Raw genomic sequence first — 12,529 nt, 5'->3', positions numbered from 1 at the left:
TTAAGAAGAATGCAGGCATAGAGAGCAAATAAAATCTAACTACTGCAGATATAAAGAAGTTTATGATGGCATATACAACTTTGGATATTGGTGTTTTCCTTTTATTAATTCTAACACAAACCCTCAGTCATATATTTTTTTAATTTGGTTTATGATTTTTTCCCTTTTCTGTGAATAGAGTGAAATTACATTTTATCTTTTATCTATTTTTTTGTTTGTTTAAGTTCATCCTTTCATTAAATATATTGTTGGGGTCCTATTTAGATATTAGCCAATTTACACAAACTCTGTTTTCTCAGGGTTTACTCACTGGTTATTCATATCATAGAGATTTATTGATTTATCTTACTTGCAAATCAGAAAATGTCCTTCCATTTACTAAATTGGAATTTTCATGGAATGGTGAGCAGAGAAGACTCAAACTATTACTTGGCAGTGATTACTTAAACTTTTTAGCTCCCTTTCCCTAGTGAGTATAAATACATTTGGCTAATTCAGATAAACTAGTGAAACTTTAAAAGGTCATTCTTAATTGTTTTAGAGAGTTTGTAGACTTTGGGTTGTGTGCCCCCCGTCCCACTCCCTGTCCCCCAACCCAAGCCTTTAAAGAATGATCACCAAATGATTGACTAAAAGGAAGTAGAGTTGATTGTTTCTCTTTGGAATAACTCTGCCATTCATTTGCACTAAAACGCCATTCAGCAAGTATTTATTGACTAACATCAAAGTCACAGAGAGCAGAAGATTGGGTGAAAGTGTCCAATCGCAACCTCAATAAGAAGGAACTTAGCTTTGTTATATGCTAATTAGAGGGAAAAGAATTCCTCATTAATCTAGAATACAGAGTCCTTAATTTGACTCACTGTGCCTTTCATGGTCTAGCTGCTCATTGGCTTTCCAGGTTCATCCCTTGTGATGACTTCACTTGCTCTTCCCCAAACTCTATGCTCCAGTCAGAATAAATCTTTCAATTTTGTGAAAAAAAAAAAAAAAGTCAAACTGTCTTTTCACCTATAAGACTTTGCACAGATCATTGTCATTCTTCCTTCTGTCTTTCACTACCTCCTCCATACTGAGATCAGAGATCAAATATAGTCTCCTGGAAGCCTTGATTAGAAACTCCAATTTGACTCCCAGGGGCTGTACATCCACTATCCTGGCCTCTTGACATTATAATGTAATTCCTTATTGAGTTATCTGAGTTTCCCTATAATCCCAGAAAGGAACAGCAGTTGCCTTGCTCAGTGCTGAATTCTAAATTTTATGCTAAAAATTTCACTAAAGGGAAGCATTTCAGGTGAAGGGGAGGACACAATCAAAGGCATGGATTTAGGAGAGTTATAGGATGGGATAAAGGAATAAGAATTCCAGGTATTATAAAGAAAAAGGTTTTAACAAATGAGGTTTTATAAGTAACCTTCAGGTTAGAATACAGTGCATCTTAAATGCCAAAGTAAATACTTTAAGTTGAATCTGTAGGCAATAGGATGGTGTTGATGACCATGAGACAGAACAATGTATTTGGAAACTGAGGAACTAATAGCATAGACTTGTTACATGTTAATGTACACATGGGTGTAGAATGAAAAATATAAACTAGACACAAAACAAAAATCCATGTTAATATTTACATTAATATTATTATTATTTGGAAGGGAGAAGAAATTATCACAATGAAGCCCCTACTATGCACAGGTACTTTGCAATGATCCATCACTTCAATGCTCACTACTCCTTTTGGGAACAATTGAGTGTCTCCTTTTAATATGGGAAAACTGAAGGTTAGGAAAGTTGTGCACGCTAAACTTCAACAGCTTTACTTACAAGAGTCCTTTTTTTCATTACCTTTAGATGCCTATAACATACCCAAGAGCTAGTTACTTAATAATCCCTCAATATTTTGCAGATTCAGTTTAATAAACATGTGTTTATTTTGTATGATCTCCAAACAACCCTAAGGTAAGTAGGATTATTTTCTCATATACAAAATATAGATAAGATATGTCTTAATTAGCTTGGGTTGTCATAACAAAATACCATAGACTCAGTGGATTAAACAACAGAAATTCATTTTCTGAGTTCTGGAGACTGCAAATCTGAGATTAGAGTACCAGTATGGTCAGGTTCTGGTGAGGGCTCTCTTTCTGGCTTGCAGATGGTTACCTTATTTTTGTATTCATACATGGTCTTCCTCAGCATGTGAGTGTGGAGCTAGAGAGAGATGGGAAAGAGAGCAAGAGAGGGAGAAAGGGAGAGAGGAAGAGAGAGAGGAAGGGAGGGAAAGAGAGAGAAAGAGGGAGGGAGGGAGGGTTAGGGAAAGAGAGAGAGAGAAAGGTCTCTTCCTCATTTTATAAAGCCTTAATCCCATTAGGGCTTTAATATATGAATTTTGGAGGACACTAACATTCATTACATAACATTACCTCTGAGCCATCAAAATTTATGTCCTTATGGCATGCACAATATATTGATTATATCCCAACAACTCCAAAACACTTAACTCATTCCTCTATCAACTTTGAATTCCAAGGTTCACAGTCTAGTCAAAATATCATCTAAATTAGATATGGCTGAGAACTGAGGAATGAATTGTCCTGAGGCAAAACTCTTCTCCAGCTGTGGACTTATGAAACCAGACAAGTGATGTGCTTCCAAAGTGTAATGGTGAGACAAGTATAGCATAGACATTCCCATTCTTAAAGGGAGAAATAGGAAAGGAGAAAAGGGCAATGGGTGCCATGCAAGTCCAAAACCTAGCAAGGGGGTGAATTATACACATTGTGATGCTTGAGATTAATTTTCTTGGTTGATTTTCTGTCCTCCAGGCTCAATGGCTTTAGGCTAGGTCCTGTCTTGATGGCTCTGAGTGGTGGTCCCCCACCCATGGACCCACAAGGCAGTCCTGTCTCCATCTCTAATAGTTAAAACTGGCTGTATCCTTGTTCATATAGTCCTCTAAGCTTTCTGTTGAGTGGGAATTCAGCCATACCCTTGTTTTCTCTTCTGAATATGCTTACTCATTTTTTCCAATAAAAACAGTCTGAGAACTTTCCAAATCTTTAAGACCTGGTTCTATTTTTCTTGGCAATTTCTCCTTCAAATCATCTTTCTTTTTTCACATTTTACCACAAGCAGCCAGGAGGCACCAAGGGGCACCTTCAACCCTTTGCTTAGAAATCTTCTCAGCTAAATACCCAATTTCATTGCTCACAAGTTGCACCTCACTCAAAACTTTAGAAGACAGTTCAACAAAGTTCTTTTCCACTTTATAACAACACTGGCCTTTTCTCCAGTTTCCAGTAACATGTTCCTCGTTTTTTGTCTGATAGCTTACCAGGATACCCTTTACATCTGTATTTTCAGCATGCCCCATAAAACTCTTCCAGCCTCTACTCATTATCCAGTTTTAAAGCTGCATTCACATGTTTAGGACTTTTTTTTTTTTTTTTTTTTAATGACAGCACTTCACTTCTCTGAATCAAAACCTATCTTGGACAGATCAGGCTGTCATAACAAAATCCCATAGATTGGGTGGCTCAGATGATGGAAATTTATTCTCAGATTGTTGGAGAATAGAAGTGTGATACCATGAAGCCAGTAATGCCAGGTTCTGCTGAGGGCTCTCATACTGGTTTGCAGATGGATGTCTTTTCACTGTGTGCCTACATATCCTTTCCTCAGTGTGTGAGTGTGAAGAGAGGTCTCTCTTCCTCTTATAAGCACACTAATGCTATCGTGAGAGCCCCACCCTCATGGATTCATCTAACCCTAATTACCTCCAAAAGGTTCCATCTACAAATGCACATTGGTGATTATGGCTTCAACATGCAAATTTGGGGGGACATAAACATTAGGTCCATGACAATATATGAAACTGTAAGAGACTTAACTCAAGGACACTGTACTGAGTTGGACAATGTCTCTCCAAAATTTATGTTCTTCCTGGAATTCCAGAATATGACCTTGTGCAGATATGATTAGTTAAGGTGAGGTCACACTGGATGATGGGTCCTTAATCCAATATGACTGGTGTCCTCATTAGAAGGGGAGAAGAGATACATAGACATACACAGAGCACACTACATGACAATGAAGGCAGAGTTAAAGGGATGCACCTACAAGCCAAGGATTGCCAGTAAACACCAGAACCTAAGAGAAAAATATGGAACAGATTTCCCCCCAGAGCCTTCAGGGGAGCGTTGTCCTGCTAACACCTTGATTTCAGCTTTCTAGCCTTCAAAACTGTGAGATAATAAAGTGGTAGTAGTAGTCCTAAGAAATGAGTATGGACACAATTGTAGAAAGTGGGTGAGGCTCTAACTTCTGACCTTAAATTCAATAGTCTGTCAATATACTGGCATGGCATAAGGTGAAAATATAAGGATCATTTGCCTATAAAATCAACAGGGGCAATTTCAGTCCTTGCTTTTGTTACCTCTGTTCTTCTTGATCCTTACACTGACCACAAAGTTCATATTACGGTAGTTATCATTCGCACTGTCTTCTTATGATGGTTATTGGATCTAAAGCGAAAAAGATTCTTATAAAAATTGAGAAGCCAGCTAAATAGTTCAAAATAGCAAATTAAACTGTCTTTTTTTTTCCCCATGCCAAACTACAACTATTGGCTATTTTAACATTAAGTGCCTTTCTTTAACAAGTGCCAAGTGCCACAAGTATGTTCAACAGCATAAGGATGTTTAAAATTAGAAACATAAAGAGCAATGAAATCAGCAACCTTATTTTTCTGTTCTAAATTCTAAGCACTTGTTAGTATCCTGACATATTTTCTTCCTGGTATGTTGTGGAAAGAGGAAATAGAATTCTAGAAGTTCATTAACCCTTCCCTTAGCTGTCTAAGATGTTTCATGTGTAAGGACATGATAATGGTATGGAATAATTTCAATTGTTTTGCCTAGATGTTTACATTTCACATGGAAAAAAAATTACTGCAATGTTCAGTTTTAAATCAAGAAACTCAAATTTAATCATGACCATTGTCCCCTAAAAATGTGATAAATCTGGATGGGGAGGGGTGTAGTTGTTGTAAGGGATATGGGAACTCTACTTTCTGCTCAGTTTTTCTGTAAGTTAACCAAAATGTTCAAAATGTAAAGTCTATTAATTTTTCTTTTTAAAAAGGTAGTGAATCTTAGGATATTTAACTGTATTTTAGAGCAATTAAATTATATCTTTCAGGGTCAAGTCCAAGAAGCAGTAGGTAGTATTTTGGGGTTAATCTTCTGTGCAGCAATATTGAGGGACCCTGTTATAGATCATCCTTCCAGGGCAGTATTCAACAGGTCACATGTGTGAACAACTTGAAGATATGTAAGGCATTTTGTTACTGTCTTTGTATGACATATAGCTGTTATTCTGTTTGTACAGTATCTGTCTCACATATATGTATATATGTATATTAAATGAATCGATACATTTGCATGCATTCTTGATTCAGTGGAGATTTCATTTAACAATTTTCCTTGAAAACTATTTACCTTATGCTTTAGTGAAAGAAGTCTTATATTAGAGTAAAATATTCAGTAGATGATGAGCTTGTAGGTGATATAGCAAAGCCTTATCAATGCTCACTTGACTGAACAGGTTTTGGATAGAAAAAAAAAGATATCTTCTGTTTCAGGGTTGCAGCTTCAGAATCATTGAAAAATACGACTTCATTGCAGAAGTGGAGCTTACTCACTGGACTGCACAAGAAGCTAGATGAGAACTAACATAGATATTATAAGGGTGAAACAATAATTATATGGCTTGCTAATGATAGTATCATTTACCAAATAAATATAGCTGTTCTACTGGTAAAACCATTATAACTAATAAGACAGTTTGTTTAAAATATAACCTTAATATTAAAATATATAATTATATAATAATATGATTTCACTTCAATATATAAATAATAAAAAGTTGAAATGCAAAAACCTCAATAATAAGGTTAATTAAAATTGTCTGGTTCAAAAAATATAAACAAGACTCAATAAGCAATATAAAAGATCAACTTAATAATTGAAGAGACATTGCATGATTCTAAATGTGAAACACTATATTACAAATATGTCAATTCTGCCCAGATTTATCTAGAAAACTAATATAATTCTTTAACATAATGGCATTGTAAATTTGTTTCTGAATCTTTTCAAGTCAATTCTATAGTTCATCTAAAAGATAAAATGGACATGGTAATCAATTTTTTTAGAAATATGACTACTAAGATATACTAGTCTTAATACTTTGTTTTCTTTATACATTTGGGTTTAAGGAGCTAGAAACTTTTAAATTAAATTAACATAGAGATATAATAGCTGCAGGCTAAATTGCTGATTTTTAAAGTGAAATATTCTTTCTTTTATTATTATATTTATTATTCTCATTTTTGTATAAATGCCACAAATTTTGTTGATTGGCTTGAAAAACACTTGTACAGAAAAATGAATGAAGAGAGTATGATGATCAGAGAGGAATGAACCCATAAGCTATGTAAAGTTTATTATGGAAATGCAACCTATGGGAATGGGGCTGGTTACCTCCTCTGATGTGCTTCTTTTCTCTAGTTTTTTTCAGCAAATGTGTAAGGAAATTTGAGAAAGTTTGGGAAAGTTTCCTTCCAGGGGCACTGAACTGAAAACCAGTGGCCTTGGATTATCTCCCAAAGACTGCTACTCACTTTGTCTTTCTAGCTTCAATCTTTCTCTCCATAACTAGAATAGTATGAATCAATACATACACATGTATTTGCAATCCTTTCACAAACACCATTTGCCTCCTTTGAGATTTCATTATAAGTCAGAGAGAAGACAGTAACGTTTAGACTTGATTGCAACATAAATGGCTCTTTGAACTATAATTCATGGTTTCTACAAAACCAACGCATGAAACTTACATAGTGGTTCCCATGTATGTTATGTGTTATCTTTTTCCCCTTGTAAAAAATGTCTGAGAACCAGTTGAGTATCATTGGAAAGAAAATAACAGTGTAATTCATACTGAAAAAAATATAAATGACCAAAATGTTAATACATTATTGATCTCTCTAGGCATTTGTACAATTGGTTGTAGAAAGAAAATTGCCATTGACAACAGTAAGATTTTCCCAATTTATACATGTGGATATAGGGACCCAGTGTTCTTCAAGTCAAGAAGAATTCAAATACTATTGATTTTTTTTTCTAATTTGGGATTGGAGGAGATAAGTCATCTACCCTCAATGCCATCATACAGAGGTAAAGAAAATTGACTTGAAATTTCTAGTCACAGATAATATGAAACAATAACAGAAAATAAAAATATTTGCAATATTTCCACTTTTATTTATATGTAGGAAATATTTTCTAAAATATTACTTGTAATAGTAGCATAGTATTTTATCATATGTTTCTCCTATAATGTTTCATACTTTATTTTGATTCTCTTAGACACTTTAACTTCCTGCTATTCAAAAAAATAATGTGTTGACTCTTTTAAAGAAACATTTACCCACATTCAGGGTTGCTTTCTTAAAAATAAATTTTGAAGTAACAAAATGGATCAAAAATGTTCTGTTCTTTAAAAGTAGAATCTCTCCACAGTCTCCATGGAGTGATTTGCTTTTATTTATTTATTTATTTTATTTCCGCATATTATGGGGGTAAAAATGTTTAGGTTACATGTATTGCTTTTCCCCTCACTTCTCCCCCAGAGTCAGAGAGAGAGAGCTTCAAGCGTCCATCCCTCAGACGGTGTGCATCACACTTCCTGCTTTTATTTTTAATGAAGCATTTGATAAGCCATCGAAGGTTGAAATCTTTATAGAAACATGCTTTTCTAAGGACGTTCAAGATTACACTCAGTAAGCCACTGCTACATTGCCATAGGATTGGGAAAGAAAATCTGGGAGAAATAAAAGCCTTGACCCTAAGATTTTGGAAAACTTTAGGAATTGGAGCATAAGTGAAGGAAATTATCCAATTGCAGGACTTTTATTAAGACGCTCTTCGTAAAGCCCTCCTTCATTTCACGAAATGTGCTGTAAACTTGAGATTCCTCATGAATGTTGTACAGTTGGATTTGCTTTTGGTAATCAAAAGTTGAAAGTCTTTTTCTAGCTAGGCACAGATTTGAATGATAACTATTGAACATCCAACTATGTCTTATTACAATTGTAATTGAGATTAAGTCTCAGATCTGTCTCTTCTGCTTAATTTTATAGTTCATTGTTTTAATTCAAGCTCTTTTTATTACTTGCCTGGATTACTGCAATCTCTCTCTCTCTCTTCCCTCCCCCCACCATGTTCTCCCAGTTTAGAAGTTAATGAGTTAATGAGTATTTCTAAATATTTCTTATAGGTAACATCAAATTACCTTTGGAATAGAAATTTCATTTATACTCGTACCTAAATTTTATGAAATTATGCTTCTGTACCTATTTTTACAATATAATATTTTTTAAAAATTTAAATGGCAAATTTAATTATCCCTATCTTCCCATCCTCAATTCTCTGTATATACATAATAGAGAAATTTAGTTTGCTTTATGCGTTTATGAACTGTTTGCATTTGTTCTTTTGTGAATTATTTGTTTTATGTCTATTTTGCTATTGGGATGTTTATCTTGTTTTCATTGATTTAAAATATTTAAATCAATCTTTAAATACACATAAACTGTATTAAGATGTTTGCTTTTTAACTATTACACACATTTGCATAAATATATCTGTATAAATATTTTTTTTTAAATTTCCCATATACTCTGATTTTTGGTACCTTGTTCAAAAAGCCCTTTTTGTACAATGATTATATAAATATTTACCTATTATTTCTAATTACTGTTAGGCTCATTTTTGTTTTAAAACATCTAATCTGTATTGACACTCTTGGATATATTGTGAGAAATAATAATTTATCTTTACAGTTCTTTCAGATAGTTAGCCAATTTTCCAAAACTATTTATTGAATTGGTCCCTTTACAAAGGTTTAAAATACTTAAATATCTTTATGGGTGTTGCATACTTTATGTTCCAAGAGTCTGTTTCTCTCTCCCATTGCCAATTTCATGCTAATTTACATATAATAGCCATATTTTAAATTTCACATTCTGGATGGCAAGCTCCTACCAGATTGTATATTTTATTGATTGTACTTCTAGCTTCATTTTAGAATATTACAAATCCCACTTGTGATTTTGATTATACTATTTTAAGGTTAGATACAGTTTACTTTTTCCCTAAATTATTTTAAATTTCTGCATCTCCTATCAAGAAATTAGAGATCTCTCTATTCAATGCTCTTCTGATATCTGATCTGAAAAAAGCCTCTAAACAGAACTATTGTTTCTACTCAACACCAGAATGAGGTTTCTACAGCTCAAACCCTATCATGCACTTTCCCATCTTGAAACTCTTCATTCGTTCTCCACTGAAGATGGGGTATAATTTGGTCTTCAGACAATGATATTCAGTCCTTTTGTTTTTCTCCACCTTGATCGCCCAGTAATTAATTTATTAGTACTAAGTTCAAACACACGAGTGCCTACATATTCTTATCCACTGAGCAACATGCCTTTAGAAAATGAGGGACACATGGTCCTCTTGTGCTAAGCTCTACTTTGAGAGGTGGTAGAAGATCATGTTTTATTATTTTTATTTTATTTGCACAATATCATTGTAATGCTGTCTCAGTTCACAGTATGTCTGCCAAAGTAAAGATTAGACCAAATACACTTTTGCAGGCTGGTTAAAATGATGGTTTATTATTCATATAGAATTTAAGAGAATGTGTCACTGTATGACATAAAATAAGTTCTTTTTTCTTTTGTTTCTTTCCTTTCTTTTTTTCTTTTCCTATTTAGGCAAAGCTAAAGCAATTAGGCTGTCATTGTTTGGGAAAACAGTGTAGCAAGTGTGTTTTGGGGTCTCTCTTATTTCACTGGAAAGGAAAAGGAAAAGATAAAATAGTAGTTCCTGTCTTGACCCCATGGTTCTTAGAGGTTGCTATCTATATGAAAAAAAAAAAAAAAAAAAAAAAAAAAAACCAGGAAGAAAGAAAGGGAGAGGAATTGCTAAGAGCTATAACCTTGGTATGCCATGTGCCTTGGGACACATTGGCCCACCTAGTACTGAAAGCATGCTAGCATCTTCTCTTAAGAATTCATCATGTTCTTCACAGGGATCTGGGCCAGTAAATAGACAAGCATCATCTATCAGAATGTGCAGGACCATCATTCAATTGTGACCCTGTGTAATAGCAAACAATGTTGACAGTAATTAACTGAACACAGTTGAGTTTTCTCTATAACCTGCTGCTAAAAGAGAATGGATTCCAACTTTGAACAGAGCAAGTCTTAGGGGTTTGGGGACCATTTAAAGGAAAAGAGTCTCAAGAGAAATAAATTGAATTTCCTACTAATAAAACAGCAAGAGTTCAAAAATTGGAAAAATGAATTGTGACTTTACCCCATGAAAATATGAAACAATTAATACATATTATTAGCAATAATTTTATTAATACATATTTAATGAATGTTTTATTGGATCCTATGCCATATTTATATCTACCAACTAGCATACTTCTATCATCATCTTTGATAGATGAGGAAATGGGACTCAGAAAAGTCAGTTGTCATATGAACAGTGTAGAGTTTCACTGCTATTCAGTCACAATAAAGCCAAAGCGTCAGTTTATCTGTAATGTAATTCTCTACTTTAATTATCTTCTTACTTTACTTTAAACTACTAATTTTCAGTTCCCTAAATTAATATCCATTTGTAATACTCACAACTTGTAGCACAATACCTGGAGCTTAATAAATGGAATTTATTGCTATCATTGAATGTTTCTTCTGTACTCCAACCACCTTGCTTTTATTGTATTATTTCATCTTTATAAAATGCTGTTTAATATATTTATTTTAATATTACAAATCAAGACACCTTGAGTTCAAAATAAAAGTTATGTATTCATGTTTACATGGCTGGATAGTAACACAAAGTGTATACTCATCCTGCAATGTTGTGTTCCTTTACAAACACCAGATCAGTAAACATTTCTTCAGCTTTTTAAGAATGAAGAGATCATGCCAATGGGGGAACACAGGAAGCAGCATTAGGGAACCTAATCTTTTAAAGAGCATTTTGAAATTTCTGCTGATATCTGTTTTTTGTTTTTTTTTAACTTTTGGAATCTGATGTCTCTGTTTTGTTATAATGAAAGTTAAATGCAAAAAAAGAGGAACTCACAATTTCATTTTAAATTTAATATGTGCCAATGATTAAAACTTGGAACACCAAAGTGTGTGTGTGTGTGTGTGTGTCTGTGTGTGTGTGTGATTATCTCCTATAAATGAATAACCTCAAACTCAGAGAGGTTAAGTTACTTGCCAGTAGTCACACAGCTTTTCAGTGCATATTGCAGTGTTCAAACTCAAAATTTACTGATGTCTATGCCAGCATTCTTTTAGTTTTCCTGTTTGTGCTGTAATAACTTCAGGAAAAGTTTAAGACTGTTGCAAATATTCTTACCTGTCTCTCTCCCTTGCAAAGTGAAATGACCCTGGTTTCAAAGTAGTCTAAAGAGAGAAAAGTAAGAATGAATATCACCATGACTGGGCATCTGACTTTCCACTCCAAGGAGGTTTGTTCACAATGTATGTTTAATACTTGACATTTATCTGCCATAAGGAAGTCCCACATTATTTATAAAGAAATGATGATCTGTTACTTGCCTAGAGGCTTAAGTGGTTAATATAGAAGTCATTATTTTATGGAAAAAGAAATGTTCAATTCAACCAGTTCATCAAATTTATATATCTAAAGGACACATTGTGTTGGCACCCAAGGGCAAAGTAAAATGATTCTGTAAAAGAGTAAAAATGCCACTGCAATTTTTAAAAGATAAATCAGACAAGTAGTTCTACTACCTATTAAATTTTAGAACTAGTTTTCAAATTGGAGGATAATTCAGAATATCTAAGAGACTATAGCAGACAAGGGAGCATAACCCTTGTGCCCTTCTATTCAATTTATCAGTATCAGAGTCTCCCACAATCAGAAAGTCACTGGTTCAACAAAGAGTTTGCAAAGAAAGGCCTGTGTACCTTAGCACTGAAAGTCAACATGAAACCTAAAATATTAATTCAGAAGTTGCAATCTAGCAGGCCAAGGGTCATGACAGATGTATTTTATTGACCTACTTGGTTGACCTACTCATTGTTGGCATAGTTAACATTTTCAAAATGTATTTTTTTTAAAAAATAAGCAAAAGATCTGAATAGACATTTCTCAAAAGAAGACGTACAAATGGCCCACAGGTATATGAAAAAATGCTCAACACCATTAGTCATCAGAGATTGCAAATCAACACTACAATGAGATATCACACCTCAGTTAATTTTTTTTTTTTTTTTTTATCAAAAAGACGGGCAATAACATGCTGGCGAGGATGTGGAGAAAGGGAAATGATTATGGGAATGTAAATTACACCGTTGGTCAGAATGTAAATTAGTGCAACTACTATGGAGAACAGTATGGAGGTTCCTCAA

This window comes from Microcebus murinus, chromosome 20 (genome assembly GCF_040939455.1).
Source record: "Microcebus murinus isolate Inina chromosome 20, M.murinus_Inina_mat1.0, whole genome shotgun sequence".
NCBI lineage: Eukaryota > Metazoa > Chordata > Mammalia > Primates > Cheirogaleidae > Microcebus > Microcebus murinus.
Note: the sequence above shows the minus strand (reverse complement) of the source record.